The sequence below is a fragment of the Mytilus edulis genome, chromosome 12, assembly GCF_963676685.1.
Source record: "Mytilus edulis chromosome 12, xbMytEdul2.2, whole genome shotgun sequence".
NCBI lineage: Eukaryota > Metazoa > Mollusca > Bivalvia > Mytilida > Mytilidae > Mytilus > Mytilus edulis.
Window position 1 is genome coordinate 57,834,140 of NC_092355.1, and position 22,264 is coordinate 57,856,403.

A 22,264-nucleotide genomic window follows, 5' to 3' on the forward strand; every position below is an offset into this window, starting at 1 on the left:
TAAATACTAGCTGTTTCACATTCCAATGTGGATATAAGGACCTTCACTCGTTCAGCATGTTCAAGTGGATCAAACTGACAACAGAAAAAACATTGTCTTAATGACAATTAGTATCATAGCATCCGTATAATTTAAAAGCAACTGAGTCATCAACTACTTAGAATATTATAGTTCAGTGTATCAAGACCGAGATCAAGCTAAAGAAAAGTGCTGTAGAAATTATTAAAATGATTTAATAACATTTGTCCATGTACTAGCAAAATGACTTTCTTAGTGCTTAACAATGCAGTGGCGGATCCAGAACTTTTTATCCTCACTTTATTCCTGGGGCAGTATGATTTTTTAAGATTGACCTATAATTAATAATGTGTCCCCACAGAGCAATGATTACTTGTATATCAAATAAATGGCTTAAAACAAAAATCTCAAATTTCATTGCCTCCGGTCAATGCAATTACGCAGCAGCAACTAAAATGTGTTACAGGGTTATAAGCACCTCAGATCAACATTGTATGAATCTAGTGTATATGTTCCAGACCGTATGAGTATTTGGACCGTACGCGTACGGTCTGGACCGTATGCATACTTTTTCAAAATACTCATACGGTCGGACCGTACGCGTACAGTCTGACTAATATCAAGGAGTTGGTCAATTGTACTAGATACAAATACATATAACAGATCAACATAAATTAACTCTCAAATAAATAGAAAAAAAATCAATTGTAATTGAAATAAAAACTTTACATTTTAACTATTTAAAAAATTCACGCTAATTAAATCTGTAAATCTCTAGTATTTAGCATGTAGATCAGTAATACATAATACACCAATTGAATTATGACAATTATTCTCACTGAAATTGAATGCGAATAATGTGGGAGGACAATTGCTTCAGAATATTTAGCAACTTTTCAAAAAAATGGTAATTGAAAGGAACATGCATGAACTGAAAAAATGTAAATATGAAAAATATACTTTTGGTAGCGAGTGTCACCTTTGGCGAGAGTTTCAAAATAAGATTCAGATATATACAATTAAACAAATATCTAATTTAAATTGTTAGGTAGTTCATTTTATCCATCTTATGTAATAATAACAATTTGTAAAACTAAAAATAAAGATTGTGATAAATGTTTGTATAGATGTAACCCATATTATCCAATAACATGTATGGTCAGCTCATACTGGACCATACGCGTATACTCATACGGTCCGACCGTACGCGTATGGTCGGACCGTACGAGTATACGGTCCGGACCGTACGCGTATGGTCGGACTGTACGAGTATACGGTCTGGACCGTACGCGTACGGTCCAAATACTCATACGGTCTGGAACATATATAAACTTTTTTATTCCTGAGGTCATACTACTATTGTTATGCCCCCACCATATTGAGTTTTATCCTTGTTTTTTCTGTAAGTATGTACGTCCCTTACTTGTACGTACGTCCATACATCCCAAAATTGATTTCTGTTCTCTTACTTTAGTTTGCCTGAACCAAATTTTATGAAACTTTTACGCAACCACAAAACACAAGTCAAGTTTGAATTTTGTTGGCGTCACTTTTACCATTCTAGATGTAAAGGGGTGAAATTTTCAGTATACCCTATCAAGTATATATATGTAACGGTTTATTTCTTCCTCTGTGATATTTTATCCTGAGGACAATTTGTCCCGGTAATTGTTTTCCAGGCATGGTATTTCACAGGTTGATTTTTTCCAGAGGAGTGAAAATCTATCTGTGTTATGCGGATAGTATGTACTCGTATATATTTGACGTATATACTTACTATATTTAACAGAACCCTGTGAAATAGGGTCCCATTAACTACTATGTAAGTTACTCACAATCAATATATACCTCACTGCAGGGCTCACACTACTTCAGAATTATAGGGAGAAGTGACTTCTCTTTTTGAAACTGATAGGGAGAAGTGGTGAGATTTGAAAGAGAAGTGCTCATTCGCGCGGTGCGATACAATGTTTGGATTTTTCAATAGTATAAAGGGTCATATGTAAATAATGTTCTTTTTATACTGTTCAATTCATATCTGAGTAAAAAAATTGCAATTAAAGTAACATTTGATTTAAAAGTTGTTTAAGCTTGTGAGAAACTACCAACTAAATATCTAGCACTAAAAAAATAAAAAAATATTTTAAAAAATGTAAAAAAAATTATTATATATCAATTACAATTTAATTAAAAATTATCTTGTGTATGACATTCAGTGTTTCTCATAAAAAAATATAAAAGTTATTAAGCTGGGCCATAATATATTGATATTAGTATAATAGTCTCAGAGTTAAGCAACTTTAATCAATAGTTTGAAACAATCCATAAAAAATATAAGGAATTATATACACCAATCAATTAGATGTAACCAAAAGTCTCTTAATGCGTGTGGAATGCGTAATTTTCCCCTTTGGGATCATTATTCTTCTGTCAGCTGTTCCATCCGTGCGTCCGTATTAATTATTGTAAAAGTACGGATTTCGGTCATAGCTGGTCCGCTTCAGATCCGGAGATTAGAAATCGGTCAATGGCGGACAAATGCAAGAAAATTTACAAAAATAAACGATGTTTGACAAGTTATTTGGAAAGGAACATGACGTTTTTAATGCAATAAATGAATTAAAATTTACTGGAGGCAACTTTTATCACGTTTAAATGAAGTAACAAACTTATTTTGCCGCCGAAATTGAGGTTGATGTACGTTTTCGAGTAACAAGCACCGGTCTTGCGGAAATGCACGAAGTGATAAAAAGTTGTATTTTTAACAAAAAACCTGCTACACACTGCGAAGACAATGCTTCAACCTCTTTTCAAAAGATAATGAATCGTTTATGTCTGAATTTCTTTAATTATCAATAAAAATTTGTTGTTTCATCAACTTGGTAAAAATTGAAAATGTCCGATGACGGAAGCGACTGAAAGCGACTGTCGTCAAGAACAGGGCGACTTGTTTTCGCTTTTGGGGGTCGGGTAAAGCGAAGTGGCGGTCGGGAAGGCGACTTCTTCGCCCAAGTCGCCTGGTAGCGTGAGCCCTGTACCTGACTATAATTATAAAATGTTTCACAAAGGTAGACCAAATTTGCATAATTATCAAAGGGAGGTAATTATGAGCAATTTATATTTTAAAGATATTAATATAATATATTTCTGAATCTATTTTATCATGTTTATAGTAAAATTTTTCTTGAATCTTATTTTTATATATTCATTTATGTAAACAGATGACTTACAACTTGATTAATAAGACAGATAACATTTCACAGGTTAAAACTATCCAGCTGTTAAACATTCTTTTGTTCCAATATATTGTTATGCTATGATTTATCTGATTTCCATATAATCAACAACTATCTCTGTCCCCAGACAAAACTAGTTAAAAATACCATCATAATCAAATTCTTCTATTACTGTTAACAGTAGTAATGCAACTATATTTCTACCTTACCTTTAAATTTATATTTGTACTGAGATCTGAAAACAACTCACTTTTATTTTACATGTATTACACTAACCTTATTTAATCATGATATTATTTTCACAATTACCATGATTACGATCTTTGAAATTACTTCTGGTTTTCTTCCCTATGTTTCATGATAATTTTCTTTTTAAAAGGATGATATTGACTTGAATATTTCAGGAATTTTGTTCAAGGATAATTTGTGAAATTATTTCCCATTTATAATACATTTTTTTTTTTTAACAATTTCGCTTTATTTCAAATACACTATTGTTATTTCATAGTATTTTTAAAGGATAAGTTTTTTCTAATAACTATTTAATAAGTTAACTACCCAGATAGAATTTCACGGCAAAGGAAAAAATATCCCAGGGAAATATTTTCCTCCGGATAAAAAAATAACAACAACTACTGTGACATTTTTTCCTCCGGATCAAATTTCACCCGGATATAATTTTGCTTTACATATATACCTTTATATATAAAACATAAACATAAAAACGGTCTTTAGATTTAGAAGTATAGATATATAAGAATGTGTCCCCAGTACACGCATGCCCCATCTGCATAATCATTTTCTATGTTCAGTGGACCGTGAAAATGGAGTAAAAACTCTAATTTGGCATTAAAATTAGAAAGATTATATCATAGGGAACAACTATAATACTAAAATAACGAGGTCCAATTTATCAGCTGTCATGGGGGTAAAAATGACAAATCAAAGAATTCAATTTTATATATATCCAATATAGGACAATGGTGTTGATTAATAATTACACCTCTCTTCCACATAATTAATATTCACCTGTTACCTATTACCTTATCGGTACGTTTCTCATCTGACAGGCGCACCACCAAACAGTGTATTTCAGATTTTGCCATGTACACGGGTCATAGTCACAGGGTTGACACTACTAAATTCAATCATTGTCAAATTGTTCCCTATTGCAGTATTTTAAGCAGTAAGACTTTCTAAGATGACAATACGAATACTAAAAATCTGGACTTAAAATAAGGCGTATAGGTACAGTTTTCAATTTGTTAGCGGGCATGACATAAAACAGCGAATCAAAGAATTCAACTTTATTTATAACTAAATTAATAAATATAGGACAATGCTGTTGATTAAAAAATACTCCATTCCAGGACCTTTTGTTTTCAATTAATATTACCAATAATTGATAAGTTCTAGGTCGACGGGTTCAAACAGACAGATTTTGAAAGCAGAGAACACTGTGCATCTTATAATCGGCATGACTTTATCAGATGGCAATCCCAATACTAAAATAAGGCGTACGCATACATGTAGTTATATACTTTAATTCAGTCACAGACCAGCGATATCACGGGTGTGTTCTAGTGTGTACTAAGTTTCAAATTGATTGGACTTCAACTTCATCAAAAACTACCTTGACCAAAAACTTTAACCTGAATGGGACAGACGAGCGGACGGAAGGACGAAGGGACGCACAGACTAGAAAACATAATGCCTATAAATGGGGCATAAAAAGTGATTTTTGGAAATTGCTGGCGAGACAATGGTTTAGTTTGAAAAATCAAAACTGTGATTAAATACATATTTGAAATAATACACGTCAATAACCTATTTGAAATAATACACATATACAGTTGCAAACTTTCCAGAGGTGCTATCCAGCACTTTGATTTATCATGATTGGGAAAATGCATATTTTTTATTGAAATTTTCGGAGAGGGGAAAGAAACAGAAACAATGATGGTACTTAATGCATTGAAAACCACATGTGTTACAAACACCATGATGATCTCAAAAGTGCTTCCTAATATCAAATTAATAACATGAATACGAAATTTACAAACATTACTACCAATGCCATCACTGTTTGGGTAAAATGTAAAACTTTTTGGGAGGAATTTTAAGCCATATTTTTTTAGTAATTGGGAATTTTCTCTTGGGGGGAAAAAGCCGAATTTCGGCTGTAATATGAGGCAATCAATATCACTGATGTGTGTTACATGTTTATATGATATATGCAAGCGGGGGGCATTATTTGTGTCCCATGAACACATTCCCCATTTATTTGTATTACCTAGACTCTCATGCATGTAAGTATTTTGAACTATTTTCATTCTTTTGGCCTTAATTAGGTAGCACTCCACAGTTAGGTGTGTAGTTTCGCATTTTGGCCCCTGTGGATTTTTCAAATATGAGAGCTAGTGTGCAGTAAAATTCATTTTTGGATAGCTGAGTATTAAAATAGCCTTTGTATTGGGTTTATATGAACATCAAGATTATGTAATGTATGTAATATAGGCTGTTTTCTGTATGACAGTCCGTATTTGCATGTCCCTACCATACATTGGTCCGGCAATTATTGTAATGTTTTTTTCTACCTTTTTATCGCACGAACTTTGTGATTGGATTTTACGAAAAAATGAGGCGAAAGACACCCATTTTTTATTTGATCATTAGGAAGATTTATGAAAACAGTTTCTAAAAAGGTATCACTCAAAGGCATTGAAATTCTAGTTTGATCCAAATTTTGGGGGGATATGTGACATGTCCACCCCCCCTTTTTTGCAATATTTTATGGTAAATAAATGCAGAATGTTGCCATGGATACACATAAAAGGAATTATTTTCACTCTTTTAACTTTTGAAAATCAAATCTATGGAATATACTGATTACATACATATGCACATGTACAACACAAACAGTTAGGTTAATGTATTAGAAATCCAGGAATAGGAGATGATAAAACATTTTGTGGCTCATTTTTAATTTTATTTTCTAACTGTGGAGTGCTACCTTACCCGTTCTAGGTGTTTTTATCAGGTAAAAATGTATGTATCAATCTGGATAGAACTCATTCAAGAAAAATTGAAATGTCACTTCTGTTAGATGGCAGATCAGTCTGCGCCAAAAAAAATTTCATCTACTAGTCCGGTAACTAAATATCAAAACTTGTCCCGATATGACTATATAAAATTTTGAAAATTTACACTAGTCCGAATCAACATTTAGGCCAAAAAAAAATATATGTCTGTTTCCTGTTTCCCGACCGACCCTGACTCAGGGTGAAGGTGGGTTTTATCATGGCAGTTATACAACTCCGTTTATGCTGACATCATTTATTCGAGTCGTAAATAAGAAAAGTCCTACAAAGACACAATATATAGCAATAATATAAAATAGAATTACATGAAATGAAAGTATCAAAATTACATGTAGCAAATAATATAAACATTACATATGCGTCAATAAACAACTATCAATTAGCGTCAATTAGCCCCCGACCCTAGATCTTTTTATTCAATTCCGGAAAAATTCGTTTCCGGTCCGATCCAGATCCGTAATTTACTATACCCAAACAATCAAAATGGCTGCTCCCAGCACAAATGTGCTACAATTAAGGTTTAAAAAATGTCGGCACTGGAGGATTATTCAATTAAAGCTTCTTTAAAGAGATTAAATGATTTTAGGGTACAGTACCCTAACCAAACATGACATTTAACCATCTGCAAATCTGACATGGAGTGCAAAAATAACATAATAATAAAAAAAAAAAAAAAAAAAAAAAATCCCGACCTACGGACCCTGATTTTTTTGCCTTGGAAGCAGGAAACAGACATATATATTTTTTTGGCCTTACATGATTTACTAGTCTGGGGCATCTGACTAGTAGCTAACAGTGCAGACTGGCAGATAAATCCTTTTTGGTGATCCCAGTTAAATTGATGTAATGTTTATAAGACTTGGGTTTGCATACTTGTTTTTATACGCCCGTTTACAGGACGTATTATGGTATACCGTTGTCCGTCTGTCTGTCCGTCGTCAACATGTCGGACATTAACTCAAAAAAGCTTGAACCAATTTGCATAAAACTTGGGTGAATTGTTTGTATCTATTGATGTGAGCTCCCTTTTGTTTTTTTATAAATTTCAGATTTTACGTTTCCGAGTTATGGGGTTTTATTCATTAAAAAAAGGGTGATTTTCCAGTTTTCAGACAATAACTCAAAAATGCTTTCACCAACTTGCAAGAAATTGTGGTGAATAGTTTATATCTATTGACATGAGCTCCCATTCGATTTTTATAAATTTTAGATTTTAGGTTTCTGAGTTACAGGGTTTTATTCATTAAAAAAGGGGGGATTTTCCAGTTTTCGGACAATAACTCAGCAATTATCATGAAACTTTGGTGAATTGTTTATATCTATTGATGTAAGCTCCCTTTTGATCTTCATAAATTTCTAATATGACTGAGATTTAATTGAACTTTTATTTGTTTATAGTCTGACAACAGATTTACTAAGTATTGCGCAACAGCACATTGTATTGCACAACAGCAAAAAAATCTTTAATTGAATATAAATTCAATTCATATAACCAATTTCAAGTTCTTTGACTACATTTATTCTGAAACCTATAATATGTAAAATATTTAATTACATTCCAAATTCAGACCTGTATCAAGCTTGAATATTGTGTCCATTTTGCCCCGACTGTTCAGGATTGGACCTCTGCAGGCGTATCCAGCTGCGCTCAACGAACCAGTTTATTAGCTCACCTTGACGTCTGTCATCGTCTGTTAACTTGTACAAAAATCTTCTCTGAAATTACTGGGCCAAATTTAACCAAACTTGGCCACAATCATCATCGGGGTATCTAATTTTAAAAAAAATGTGTCCTATGACCCCACCTGCCAACCAAGGCGGGACGAAATGGCTAAAAATAGAACATAGGTTTTTTTTGTCTTTTATTTTGAAAACCATTCTAAATAGAGAAAATCTGACTGGAGTTAAAATGTACAAATCATTAAACATGTTAAACCCTACCAATTGTTCATATATACATCAAAACTGTCAGACAACTTCTTACAGGAGTTACAGGGGTTCAGTTTAACAATTGGTACCGTACTGGAAGGTCCAGGACTTTTGACACTCCCAACTGAAAGGTCCACAATCTGAATTCCAGGCCCTACTTTTACTTGAAATATTTCTTAACTCAAGGCCATAAAAAAGAATTGTCACAATTTGTGTTTGTTTGCCCTAACCCTACATTGTAATTTAAAGTATACCTACCCAGAAAAAAGGTGCCTTCTCAAAATCTTTTATTGTCCTGATGTGAAAAAGTTTTTTTTTAATGATATAGGCATGAAGACTAAAGAACATCTGACACTTCATTTTATCTTTGCCGGAAAAAAAAAGCCTACCTACCTACCCACAGTCTCTACCTTGGGTAGGGTTTGGGCAAACCAAAATATTTTTAAGTGTGGCTTAATAAGATACAAAATTAATGTGTTTTTGATGAAAGGTTAGCTTGTTTCATGTCAGTGTCACTGTTGTACATGTTGTATAACATGTTTAATAATAAATGTAATTGTCTTGTATATTTTGAATTCACATAATTTTTTTTTTGTAAGGGGGAGGGTGTTGGTGTTGGTGTTGTAGTGTTTGTTAAGCCTGCGATTTTGTCACAGAAAGCTCGATATATATATATATGGATAGTGATCTGTAAAAAAAATTACTGTCACATTTTATTGGATTTTGGAATGAAAATTTGTGAACTAAAAGTAATTTTGAGTTTCTGTATAAAATATTTCCTGCTTTGTCTTTCTTTTCCTTTTGGTTTTCATATTTGAATTATTATTTCATCATCAAAGATGAATTTTGTCACCTGCCTGGATTTTTTTTATTGTATTTGATCAGCAAATCCGGAATTAACTATTATCATGATTATCCAACCCCGGAATCTGATCCGGTATTGTAATTGTCTTCATTTCTGGTATATATGCATCCATTGTTTTTGTCAAGCCTGCGACTTGTGCAGAAAGCTCGACATAGGGATAGTGATTCGGCGGCAGCGGCGTTAGCTAACTTCTTAAAAGATTTATATTTTAGAAGATGGAAGACCTGGATGCTTCATACTTTGTTTATAGATGCCTCATGTAACGAAGTTTCCGTCAGTCACATGTCCAATGTCCTTGACCTCATTTTCATGGTTCAGTGACTACTTGAAAAAAAAGTTAAGATTTTTTGTAATGTTAAATTCTCTCTTATTATGAGTAATCATGGTAATAGGATATTTGGTATGTGCATACCTTGCAAGGTCCTCATACCCGTCAGACAGTTTTCATTTGACCTTGACCTCATTTCATGGATCAGTGAACAAGGTTAAGTTTTGGTGGTCAAGTCCATATTTCAGATACTATAAGCAATAGGTCTAGTACTGTAAATTCATAAATTATTGCATGCATTTATTATTGCGATGATGTCATTTTAGACTTAAATGCGATTCTTATTTTTACGATTTTGAGAAAAATCCTGTTAAATTCATATTAAATATTTCAAAATGCTAGTTTAAATTATTGCGTTTACAACTAAGTCGCATTTTTCGCAATAATAAAAACCTCGCATTAATTTCTGAATTTACAGTACATGTATATTCAGTGTATGGAAGGACCGTAAGGTGTACATGTCCAACTGGCAGGTATCATTTGACCTTGACCTCATTTTCATGGTTATAGTTAAGTTTTTGTGTTTTGTACTGTATGCAATAGGTCTTCTATATTTGGTGTATGGTATGATTGTAAGGTGTACATGTCTAGCTGGCAGGTGTCATCTGACCTTGACCTCATTTTCATGATTTAGTGGTCAAAGTTAAGTTTTTGAGTTTTGGTCTATTTTTTCTAATACTATATGCATTAGGTCAACTATATTTGGTGTATGAAAATATCTTATGATTTATGTCAGTTTTGCATGTTTTATTTGACCGTGACCTCATTTTCACAGTTCATTGCTTGGTGTTATAAAGTTTGTGTGTTTTGGTCTGTTTTTCTTAAACTATAAGCAATAGGTAAACTATATTTGTTGTATGAAAGAATTGTTAGCTGTACATTTCTGTCTGCCATAGTTCATCTGACCTTGACCTCATTTTCATGGTTCATTGGTCAATGTTTAGTTTTCTTGGTTAATGTTAAGTTTACATGTATGTGACAGTTGTAATAAAGGTTTATATTGAGGACTATCAACATAATATCAATGATCAGTAAAGATGGTGAGACATTTCAGAGTGTGCACTCTTGTTCAATGTTGTGTGTGGCGATTTTACTCGGATTTACCCATTACTTATTGGCCATTTTCGGTTTAAAGCTAACGGTCGATTGAACAAAATGAACATCGCTGTCGTGAATAATAAAGATGAAAATAAAGTTTGGTTTATTGAAAAGGTTGGCAAAGTTAATTTTTATTTTACGACCGCAAAATTTCGTTGTATATTGCTATCACGTTGGCGTCGTCGTCGTCGTCGTCGTCCGAATACTTTTAGTTTTCGCACTCTAACTTTAGTAAAAGTGAATGGAAATCTATGAAATTTTAACACAAGGTTTATGACCACAAAAGGAAGGTTGGTATTGATTTTGGGAGTTTTGGTCCCAACATTTTAGGAATTAGGGGCCAAAAAGGGCCCAAATAAGCATTTTCTTGGTTTTCGCACTATAACTTTAGTTTAAGTTAATAGAAATCTATGAAATTTTGACACAAGGTTTATGACCACAAAAGAACGGTTGGGATTGATTTTGGGAGTTTTGGTTTCAACAGTTTAGGAATTAGGGGCCAAAAAAGGGCCCAAATAAGCATTATTCTTGGTTTTCGCACCATAACGTTAGTATAAGTAAATAGAAATCTATGAAATTTAAACACAAGGTTTATGACCATAAAAGGAAGGTTGGTATTGATTTTGGGAGTTTTGGTCCCAACAGAATAAGGGGCCCAAAGGGTCCAAAATTAAACTTTGTTTGATTTCATCATAATTGAATAATTGGGGTTCTTTGATATGCCGAATCTAACTGTCATGACTGTGTATGTAGATTCTTAACTTTTGGTCCCGTTTTCAAATTGGTCTACATTAAGGTCCAAAGGGTCCAAAATTAAACTTAGTTTGATTTTGACAAAAAATGAATCAGTTAGGTTCTTTGATATGCTGAATCTAAAAATGTACTTAGATTCTTGATTATTGGCCCAGTTTTCAAGTTGGTCCAAATCGGGGTCCAAAATTAAACTTTGTTTGATTTCATCAAAAATTGAATAAATGGGGTTCTTTGATATACCAAATCTAACTGTGTATGTAGATTCTTCATTTTTGGTCCTGTTTTCAAATTGGTCTACACTAAAGTCCAAAGGGTCCAAAATTAAACTTAGTCTGATTTTAACAAAAATTGAAATCTTGGGGTTCTTTGATATGCTGAATCTAAAAATGTACTTAGATTTTTTATTATGGGCCCAGTTTTCAAGTTGGTCCAAATCAGGATCTAAAATTATTATATTAAGTATTGTGCAATAGCAAGTCTTTTCAATTGCACAGTATTGCGCAATGACAAGAAATATCTAATTGCACAATATTGTGAAATAGCAAATTTTTTTTTAATTAGAGTTATCTTTCTTTGTCCAGAATAGTAAGCTAGAAATATCTAATTGCAAAATATTGTGCAATAGCAAGATTTTTTTTTAATTGGAGTTATCTTTCTTTGTCCAGAATCAACTTAAATCTTTGTTATATACAATATACAATGTATATTCACTTTTTACTACCAACTGATAAATTAAAATAATCTTTACCATTCAGTGATAACAAGCAGTTTTTTTACATCTTATTTCCTTATCTTATCTAAAATGTTTTTAGATAATGTATGTTGGACATTTGCCAGACATGACTATGATGTCATTTTCTATTTTTTTTTGCCAATAACTTTATGTAAATAATTTCATTGGAAATTTGCCAATATAAAATGTTGCTGATGAATTTTTTTTTATTGTTTTATACAATAAACAATGTATATTCACTTTTACTACCAACCAATCTTTACCATTCAGTGATAACAAGCACTTTATTTTACATTTTAATATTTTATGATGTATTTAAAAGAGTAGTTATTGTTGCAAACTCCATTAGAAATTTGAATTGATATCAGTTTTGGAAAAAGGGAAACGGGGATGTGAAAAAAGGGGGGGGGGGTTAAATTTTTCTCATTTCAGATTTCATAAATAAAAAGAAAATTTCTTCAAACATTTTTTTGAGAGGATTAATATTCAACAGCATAGTGAATTGCTAAAAGGCAAAAACAAACTTTTAAGTTCATTAGACCACATTCATTCTGTGTCAGAAACCTATGCTGTGTCAACTATTTAATTTTCTTTTAAATTGAAGGTCCATCGGGCGTAGCTAGTAACCAATACAAAAGTCCGATTGCAATTGTGAAAGGTTGCGGACCTCATACCAATGCTAATTTGAACGCCTGAGTTATTGTCCTTAAATGACAAATTAAAGTTTGACCCCAATTTCACGGTCCACTGAACAAAGAAAATGAAAGTGCGAGTTGGGCATCCGTGTACTATGGACACATTCTTGTTGCCTATTATTTTGAAAACTATAATAGATAGAAAGAAACTTTACATGCAATAATGATCAGCAAGACAAGTTCTACAAATATAAAGTCAAATGGTTGAAATAGTCAGTCGACTTATTAGAGTTATTGCCCCTTAAAAGACAATTTTAATCAATTTTTTTGCGTTTTATGCCTTATATCTTAAAAATTAAAATAGATAGATAGAAACTTAAATAAGCTAATAAAAAATAATTTTGACAATATGGAGGAAAACGTCTGACATCTCCTTTTTGGAGTTATTGCCTTTTAATCGCGATTTTTTTCTTGCCTTGATAGAGTTAAAAAGCTAGACAAAGTAGTGCCATTTCTGGTGGTGGCGGCAACAATGTAATAGTTTGTGAATAGGTCTAGTTTACGGTGAACCATTAGTGGTTACTTAAGGATATTTGGTATGCAGTTGTATTAGCGTTGCCATTGGCACATCTCATTTCCATGCAGATTACTTGGCCATGCCCCCTCAGTAATGGTCTGCGTACAGTGACCTATAGTTGTTAATGTCTGTGTCATTTTGGTCTTTTGTGGATAGTTGTCTCTTTGGCAATCATACCACATCTTCTTTTTTATATTGACGAAAACTTTTGCTTAGTTTAACTTTACATGTATCAGTTTATGATTTGGTCAGTTCAAGAGGAACAATAAGTGGTAGGCCAATGTTTAATGGAATGCATATATATATATATATAAGCCTTAGCACATCTCATTTACATTGAAAATATTTGGCCCTGTAACTTGTGTTAATCTTCTTGACTTGACACAGACACATGTCTAGTGTGTTTATAAAGTGGGCAACTATTTTGTTTTAGAATTGAAACTAGGACTAGATTTGTTATTTTTCAACACAAAAAAAATATTATTTAGATACTCTTTTTTTTTTAGGTCTAAAACATAGTGAACGCTGAAGAAAAGAGTACAGAAATATAAAAACAATAATGTCCTGTTAGATATATATATGTGGCCTACGTAGATCTGTTAGATAGAAAGAAGGAAAGTGATTCAGGTAAATTGTGCAGTTAATTCAGAATATTATGAAACTTTGAAATTATATAAACAGTATTTATTTACATAAATAAATATATACATATTAGCTATAATAGGGTTTTCTGTCTAGCATAAAGCAATACATTATTTCATATCCATGTTGTTGAAATATTCATACACTACATTTAGCTGTAAACTTATAGTAGAGAAACTGTAAATGTGATGAATTACTAAATGTAGTTTATCTATCAGACAATAGACAAAAATCATATTAAATGTGTTGAGTACATTCACAACAAACTGGTCAGAGTCTGAAAAGTCCATTTTTTTGCTCAACCAGTAAAGTTGAGTACAGATTTTAATTGACATGCTTGCCCAAACTTTCAGGGTTTGACCTCTGCGGTCGTATCAAGTAAAGGTGACTTGTGTTTAAATGTGTCGATCTCTCTGAAATTGTACTGCAAGGTACCATAACAGGCAGGAATTGAGTTTGGGGGTAATTACTCCAAGGGGGGTTAAAAGAAAAAAAATTGGGGGGAGGGATTTTTTTCTTCATAATTTTGGGGTTTTTATACTGATATGGCAGGAGATACACACCAAACAGGATGTGTAAATTATTATATTAAGTATTGTGCAATAGCATAGGACACACAATGACTTCATGCTATAATGAACATGTCCTAAAACCTTTTCCACTAATTAGCTTTGTATGGTACATGTACCTTTTCTTTTTTAATTCATGACAGGGACATAAAAATTCAGGGAAAGTTTTACCAATATTTATATAAACGTGAAACAAACTGAAATTGAGCTACATGTATTTTTTTATATTTTCAGTTTGAAGATCTACTATTAGTATTTATTGATTCAAGGTCCAGTCAAGTTATTACTATCTATAGGTCAGTGAACATTACATTGGTATTGTATTGGAACAATTAATGATTTTTTTATCAAATGAAAATCAGAAATATATTGAAATTGTAAATGTGAATTAAAGGGGAGATAATCCAGAGCTATAGGATTCATTTTAAATAGTACTAGACCAGTGTTTGTATTAAAGGGGAGATAATTCAGAGCTGTAGGATTCATTCTAAATAGCATTAGACCAGTGTTTGTATTAAAGGGGAGATAATCCAGAGCTATAGGATTCATTCTAAATAGCATTAGACCAGTGTTTGTATTAATTCTTTTAGAACAAGGTTAATATTTTGCACTTAGCAACTTTTGTGACGGGATACAAAAAATTAACTGACACAATAACAAAATTAACTGACACAATAACAAAATTAACTGACACAATAACAAAATTAATTGTACTTGGAAGTTGAAACTAATTAAACATTGCAAGCATTACAAAAAGAGTTGTTAACTTAGAACATGTAGAAATCAAATTGTTCTTTATAATTGTAAGATGGGAGGTATATGTCAATGAGACAGCAACCAATCAACAAAAGAGGTCAACATTTTATTTAAAAATAGATTAGTGTCTGTAACATGTTGTTTTTATTTCATTTATATTTTCAGTTTGAACATCTATAATGTCTATTATCATGATTATTGTATTTTATTTGATAATTGTCCAGGCCTTGTGTTCAATGTCCAGTCCTTGTGACCATTGTCCAGTCAACTGTGATCCTTGTCAGTTGACTTCCTATGATAGGTAAGTTTAATTGTATGTGAACTAGATAGAATCATTTACTACTGAAATTTGTTTAAAAAAAGATGCGAATGTAGAATTTTAACTCTGACAGGGGGAGATAATTAACAGATATATTTTACATTCAAAATATCACAACACTAGTTTTTGTCGAGCCTTCAACTAGTCGAAAAAGCGAGACTAAGCGAGACTACATTCCGTCGGCTGCGGCGGCAGCGTCCACAAATATTCACTCTGTGGTTAAAGTTTTTGAAATTTTAATAACTTTTTTAAACTATACTGAATTTCTACCAAACTTGGACTGAAGCTTGTTTATGATCATAAGAAAGTATCCAGAAGTAAATTTTGTAAAAATAAAATTCCATTTTTTCCGTATTTTACTTATAAATGGACTTAGTTTTTCTGCGAGGAAGCATTACATTCACTCTGTGGTTAAAGTTTTTAAAATTTTAATAACTTTCATAAACTATCCTTGATTTGTACCAAACTTGGACAGAAGCTTGTTTATGATCATAAGATAGTATCAAGAAGAAAATTTTGTAAAAATAAATTTCCACTTTTCCGTATTTTACTTATAAATGGACTTAGTTTTTCTGCGAGGAAACATTACATTCACTCTGTGGTTAAAGTTTTTAAAATTTTAATAACTTTCATAAACTATCCTTGATTTGTACCAAACTTAAACAGAAGCTCGTTTATGATCATAAGATAGTATCAAGAAGAAAATTTTGTAAAAATAAATTTCCACTTTTCCGTATTTTACTTATAAATGGACTTAATTTTTTTGCCAGAAACAAAACATTCACTCTGTGGTTTAAGTTTTTAAAATTTTTATAATGTTCTTAAACTATCCTGGATTTCTACCAAACTTAGACAAAAGCTTGTTTCTGATCATAAGATATTATTCAGAAGTAAATTTTGTAAAAAAAAAATTCGCTTTTTCCATATTTTACTTATAAATGGACTTAGTTTTTCTTCCAGTTAACATTACATACAGTCTGCAGTTAAAGTTTATAAAACATTTATTAGATTCATAAACTATCCTGGATTTTTTTTACCAAACTTGGAAGCTTCTTTCAATCAAAAGAAAGTATCGAGAGGGAAATTTTTAGTGATGTTTTTCCTCATTTTTGTTGAGTCTGCGATTAACAGCAAAAGTAGGCGAGACACTGGGTTCCGTGGAACCCTTATGAATTTGTATTTATGTAATAAACAAGACCCTAAAACATCTTGTAAAAGTGAAGGTTCAGAGGTCTATATCAATGAGACAGCATCCAATCAATGAAAGAGATCAAACAATACACAATGATAGACAAGCCTCTTCTTATTAGCTCACCTGGCCCAAAGGGCCAAGTGAGCTTTTCTCATCACTTGGCGTCTGTCGTCCGTCATCGTCATCCGTTGTTAGCTTTTACAAAAATCTTCTCCTCTGAAACTACTGGGCCAAATTTAAGCAAACTTGGCCACAATCATCATTGGGGTATCTAGTTTAAAAAATGTGTTCGGTGACCCGGCCAACCAACCAAGATGGCTAAAAATAGAACATAGGGGTAAAATGTAGATTTTGGCTCATATCTCTGAAACCAAAGCACTTAGAGCAAATCTGACATGGGGTAAAATTGTTTATCAGGTCAAGATCTATCTGCTCTATAATTTTCAGATGAATTGGACATTCCATTGTTGGGTTGCTGCCCCAGAATTGGTCATTTTAAGGAAATTTTGCTGTTTATGGTTATTATCTTGAATATTATTATAGAAAGAGATAAACTGTAAACAGCAATAATGTTCAGCAAAGTAAGATCTACATAAAAGTCACCATGACCAAAATGGTCAGTTGACCCCTTAAGGAGTTATTGCCCTTTATAGTCATTTTTTGGAAAATGACGCAGTCATTGTTCCATTACTGGCGACCTGAACTTCATTACATTTCTCTGCCTACCGCGCTTGGTTTCGTATTTACTATTTTCTATACAAACTGGAATCTGCTTGTGTTATCATTAATTATGCATGAGAGGTCATTGTGTAGTAATCAGCCAGGAACCAGTTTACAAACTAACTGGTGTCTGCTTGTATTCCACTACACTCGGACAAAGTGTTGTAGTTTGACGGGAACCAGTTTAGAATTTGTAAACTACAAAACGTAATCGGTTATTGTTCATTCCGTTTTGGTGTTTCATACCGACTTTTATGGTTTGAATAAGCTTTTGAAACTTCCTGTTTAAACATCGCAAGTTTTAAAATTGTTTTTTGAGTGAATTTAACTTATTTTAACAATCATGAAGCGTTCCAGAATCATTTTCAAGCAGTTTCTTCTTCTCTTTGATGATGGAAAATAGGTTTTTCTCAAGAAAATACCACAAACGATCGCAGAGGAATTGAAACGTACAAGTCAAGTCGGCACCTGGTTAAATTGGCATCTAGTCAAATCGGCATCCAATAATATTTGTTATAATATTTTCTGTTCAATTAATTAATAACTGTTACCAAGCACATAGTGAATATGTTGTTGTGTATTTAGGTAAACAACGAAACCAAAGTGAAATTATGTTGTTGTGTATAAAGGTAAACAACGAAGCCCTTACCCAAGCTGTTGTTTTAACAATTAGACAATTATTAAAAAAAAATGGAAAACTATGAGTCCCTTTCAATAAATCAAACTTTCATGCCAAATAATAAGCAAATTTAAGGTGGTTTTTTTTCAGTAAAGTTTAAAAAGCATTAAACAAACAATCCTGTAAAATGCTCAACTGGTTTAAATAATGCATAAAAATATCCAATATCTCATGTATTAGTCCAAATAATTATGACGTCTGGCAAGGCTATTTTATTTTTTTTCTGTGACGTCTTCCTACGAAGTCGTAGGAAGGCTTTCTTAGGAAGGCGTCCCATAAAAAAATTAACATAGCCTTGCGGTCATAGAAAGGTGTCCCAGAATAAAATTAAAAAAGCCTTGCCAGACGTAATAATTATTTTGACTACTCATATATATATCATTAAAAATACACCAAAAATGTCATTTAGTTGAGAAAAATAAATATATACAAAATGTACAATGAACACCCAAAAATGTGAAAGTTAGTATTTAACTCTTTTTGCTTAAATACTGAAAAAAATTCTGGCAACCCCTTACTTATTTTTACTCTTTTTGCCTAAAATACTGTTAAAATATATATTTAACATGGGTGACGAATTGACTATATCAGGTGTCGATTTAACCAGGTGCTGATTTGTCCAGGTGCTGATTTGTCCAGGTGCCGGTTTGACTAAAATTCTTTGACAAATGTTTGAAATTACCTGAGTTTCATTAGACCTTTGATAACAGTAACAAAAAGATTATTTACTTAATATTTTGTGGTATCAGGTCTGTTCGCGCCCAATACACTTTCGCACCTTGCAGGTTCGCACCTCGCACGTTCGCACCCAAGGTCCGTTCGCACTCTACTCATTCGCGCTCAATTTTAATTCAAATTCAAGTTGAATAATTGGAAAATCATGATTGTTGTTTTAAATTGCTTTGGTGTAAATACTGAATGTATTTATAGCTTGGTATGAGTAAAACATTGAAGATTTTAAAGGAAAAACACAAAAGATAATTGTTTTTAACAGCTTGGTCCCTTTGATCTGAAACAACGAAACAATAAAATATAGGAACCAAAATATAGCAATCCACTATTATAACCAAAACATGATAAAATCTATTCAACACACAGAAAAAAACATAGTCAGAATCTCACTTCATTTTGAAAGAAGTCAATGAAACAAAGTTATAGCAATACACTAACCAAAACATGATTAAGAGTTATTCAACACAAAATAAAACGTTGACAAAATACCACTTTAATTAGAAAGGATTATTATTATTTTTAACAATACGCTATCCAAAACATGATTAAGATTTATTCAACACAAATAAAAATGCTGTCTCACTTTATTTTGAGACAATGACAACAATTATACTTATAAGAAAACACTTGCTTACAGAGTTATTAAACACAAAACCAATTAAGATTGGGTGCGAACATTTAGGGTGTGAAAGTGAAAGGGTCCGAACATGAGTGGGCGCGAACGGACCCGGATTCAGACTATGTACCAGTGAGAAATATACAAGCCTTTCTACGGTATTTATTTGTACAATTCAGGTAGTCTTGACCTATTCATTTGTCTTAAAAAAACAGCCAGTTGTCACCTTCACTTCACACACACACATATATACGAATATCAATTATATGCTTACGAGACATGTTGCATTGTTAAACTAATTACGGTATGTGAAAATCAAGACTTGCATAAAAACTATCCCAATATTAGAGACAGTGGCGTCATTTTTCTTCAGAGCTTTCAGCTCTTTGATTAACATTTTTCATTAATTTGGTAAATTTTGGTAAGTTTTAACAAAGTTTATTCCTCTGTAACTAAAGGGCCAAGTTCTTTACAGATAGAGAAAATTGTAAGTAACAAAAATGATCAGTAAAGTATGATCTACCAACACAACACCATCACCAAAACACAATTTTGTGATGAATCCATCTGTTTCCTTTGTTTAATATGCACATAAACCAAGGTGAGCGACACAGGCTCTGAAGAGCCTCTAGTTTAATATGTTATAATTATATTCCAACCTGAAATAGAAACATTCATATTCTCATTTTAAACATATATCATCAGTATTTATTTGATCCCTGTCCAGTCACGTTATTCCTTGTCGGAGTTGTCCTGTCAAGTTGATCCTTGTCCAGTGGCGTTGATCCCTGTCCAGTCAAGTTGATCCTTGTCCAGTGGATTTGATCCCTGTCCAGACAGGCTGTTGTTATAAGTAAGTACATCATATGTGAACTATATAGGATCATTTTAATACTGAAATTTGTTTCAATGTAAAATGTTCAAACTCTATAAGGGGAGATAATCAACTAAATAGTTCCAACATTCATAATACCCAAGACCAATATTTTATAGTAGATGAGACACACACGAACATGACATCATTGCAAAATTATTTTTCTTAAAAAATAGATAGGTTAAACTTATGTGTGAATTTTGGGTAAAGGATAGAAAAAGAAATGAGTGGTAAGGCTACATTGTGTACATCACACTGATATCAAACCTATATTAAATCGGTACAACACAACATTATAACTCCCGTAATATTTCAACAGTATATATCGATGAGAACGCAACCCAACAAAGCAAGAACGGAAATATGTAGAGGTCAATATATAGTCAATAAATACAAAATATCTTCAAATGACAAGGTCTAGATTTTCATGACGCTGGCCATAAAAGTAAGGGTTTATTCATGTTAATCATTTGTTAATGAAATAATTAAAAAATATACCTTTATTGTTCATAGTTATTTTGTTGAAACAGGAAATATTACAAACATTGATATGTTTATAAGATAAAGAAAAATTCATATACAGTGAAACCTGCCCAAACCGAACACCCAAAGGACTTTGTGTTTTGTTCGGTTTTCACAGGTATTCGGATTGTAGAGGTAAATGGAAGTCGACACCAAAATAATTTTGGCACTTACTGACAAGGTACTGACTGATAATAGGTGACACAACAGACGACTATTTATTTTCGTGATGATATAGATGTAAACGTAAAAATATAAGTATATAAAGATAGATCTCGATCGACCTATTGCTACATTTTTGTTTATAAATCAGACGCCACTCCGTCAATCATGCTCGTTGCTGTGAAACTACAATGTATAAATCGTTCAATGATGTCCGACGTGGAGCAATTTTGCATTTTATAATTATTTTCTAATCCATTAATTCACTGACCAATTCATATTCCAAGTCACTGGTCCGAGTACACAGTTATCGTCCCTTGATTTTCGTTGTCCACGAATATAGTCCCTACTGTGGACAGTGTGTTACTTGTCAATTTTTAGCTCACCTGGCCCGAAGGGCCAAGTGAGCTTTTCCCATCACTTGGCGTCCGTCGTCCGTCGTCGTTAACTTTTACAAAAATCTTCTCCTCTGAAACTACTGGGCCAAATTAAACCAAACTTGGCCACAATCATCATTGGGATATCTAGTTTAAAAAATGTGTGGCGTGACCCGGCCAACCAACCAAGATGGCCGCCATGGCTAAAAATAGAACATAGGGGTAAAATGCAGTTTTTGGCTTATTACTCAAAAACCAAAGCATTTAGAGCAAATCTGACGGGGTAAAATTGTTTATCAGGTCAAGATCTATCTGTCCTCAAATTTTCAGATGAATCCGACAACCCGTTATTGGGTTGCTGCCCCTGAACTGGTAATTTTAGGTAATTTTTGCTGTTTTTGGCTATTATCTTGAATATTATTATAGATAGAGATAAACTGTAAACAGCAATAATGTTCAGCAAAATAAGATTTACAAATAAGTCAACATGACCAAAATGGTCAGTTGACCCCTTTAGGAGTTATTGACCTTTATAGTCAATTTTTAACGATTTTTCGTAAATCTTAGTAATCTTTTACAAAAATCTTCTTCTCTGAAACTACTGGGCCAAATTAATCCAAACTTGGCCACAATCATCTTTGGGATATCTAGTTTAAAAAATGTGTGGTGTGACCCGGCCAACCAATCAAGATGGCCGCCATGGCTAAAAATAGAACATAGGGGTAAAATGCAGTTTTTGGCTTATAATTCAAAAACCAAAGCATTTAGAGCAAATCTGACAGCAATAAAAGTGTTTATCAGGTGAAGATCTATCTGTCCTGAAATTTTCAG

General features: G+C 32.6%; 1 long non-coding RNA gene across 5 annotated transcripts in view; it reads left to right on the plus strand.

Annotated features, from left to right (window-relative positions):
• The window catches only part of LOC139499572 (uncharacterized), a 322,251-nt gene that overhangs the window by 202,463 nt on the left and 97,524 nt on the right, over positions 1–22,264 (plus strand). Inside the window, exons 2-5 of one of the 5 annotated variants that reach the window (XR_011658215.1) lie at positions 13,780–13,900; positions 14,719–14,780; positions 15,465–17,403; positions 19,881–20,351. The exons of 2 other annotated variants lie outside the window; for them this stretch is intronic. This is a non-coding gene — a long non-coding RNA (uncharacterized lncRNA). The remainder of the gene's footprint in view (positions 1–13,779; positions 13,901–14,718; positions 14,781–15,464; positions 17,404–19,880; positions 20,352–22,264) is intronic. 2 more of the 5 variants (XR_011658213.1, XR_011658214.1) reach the window with 2 other exon arrangements.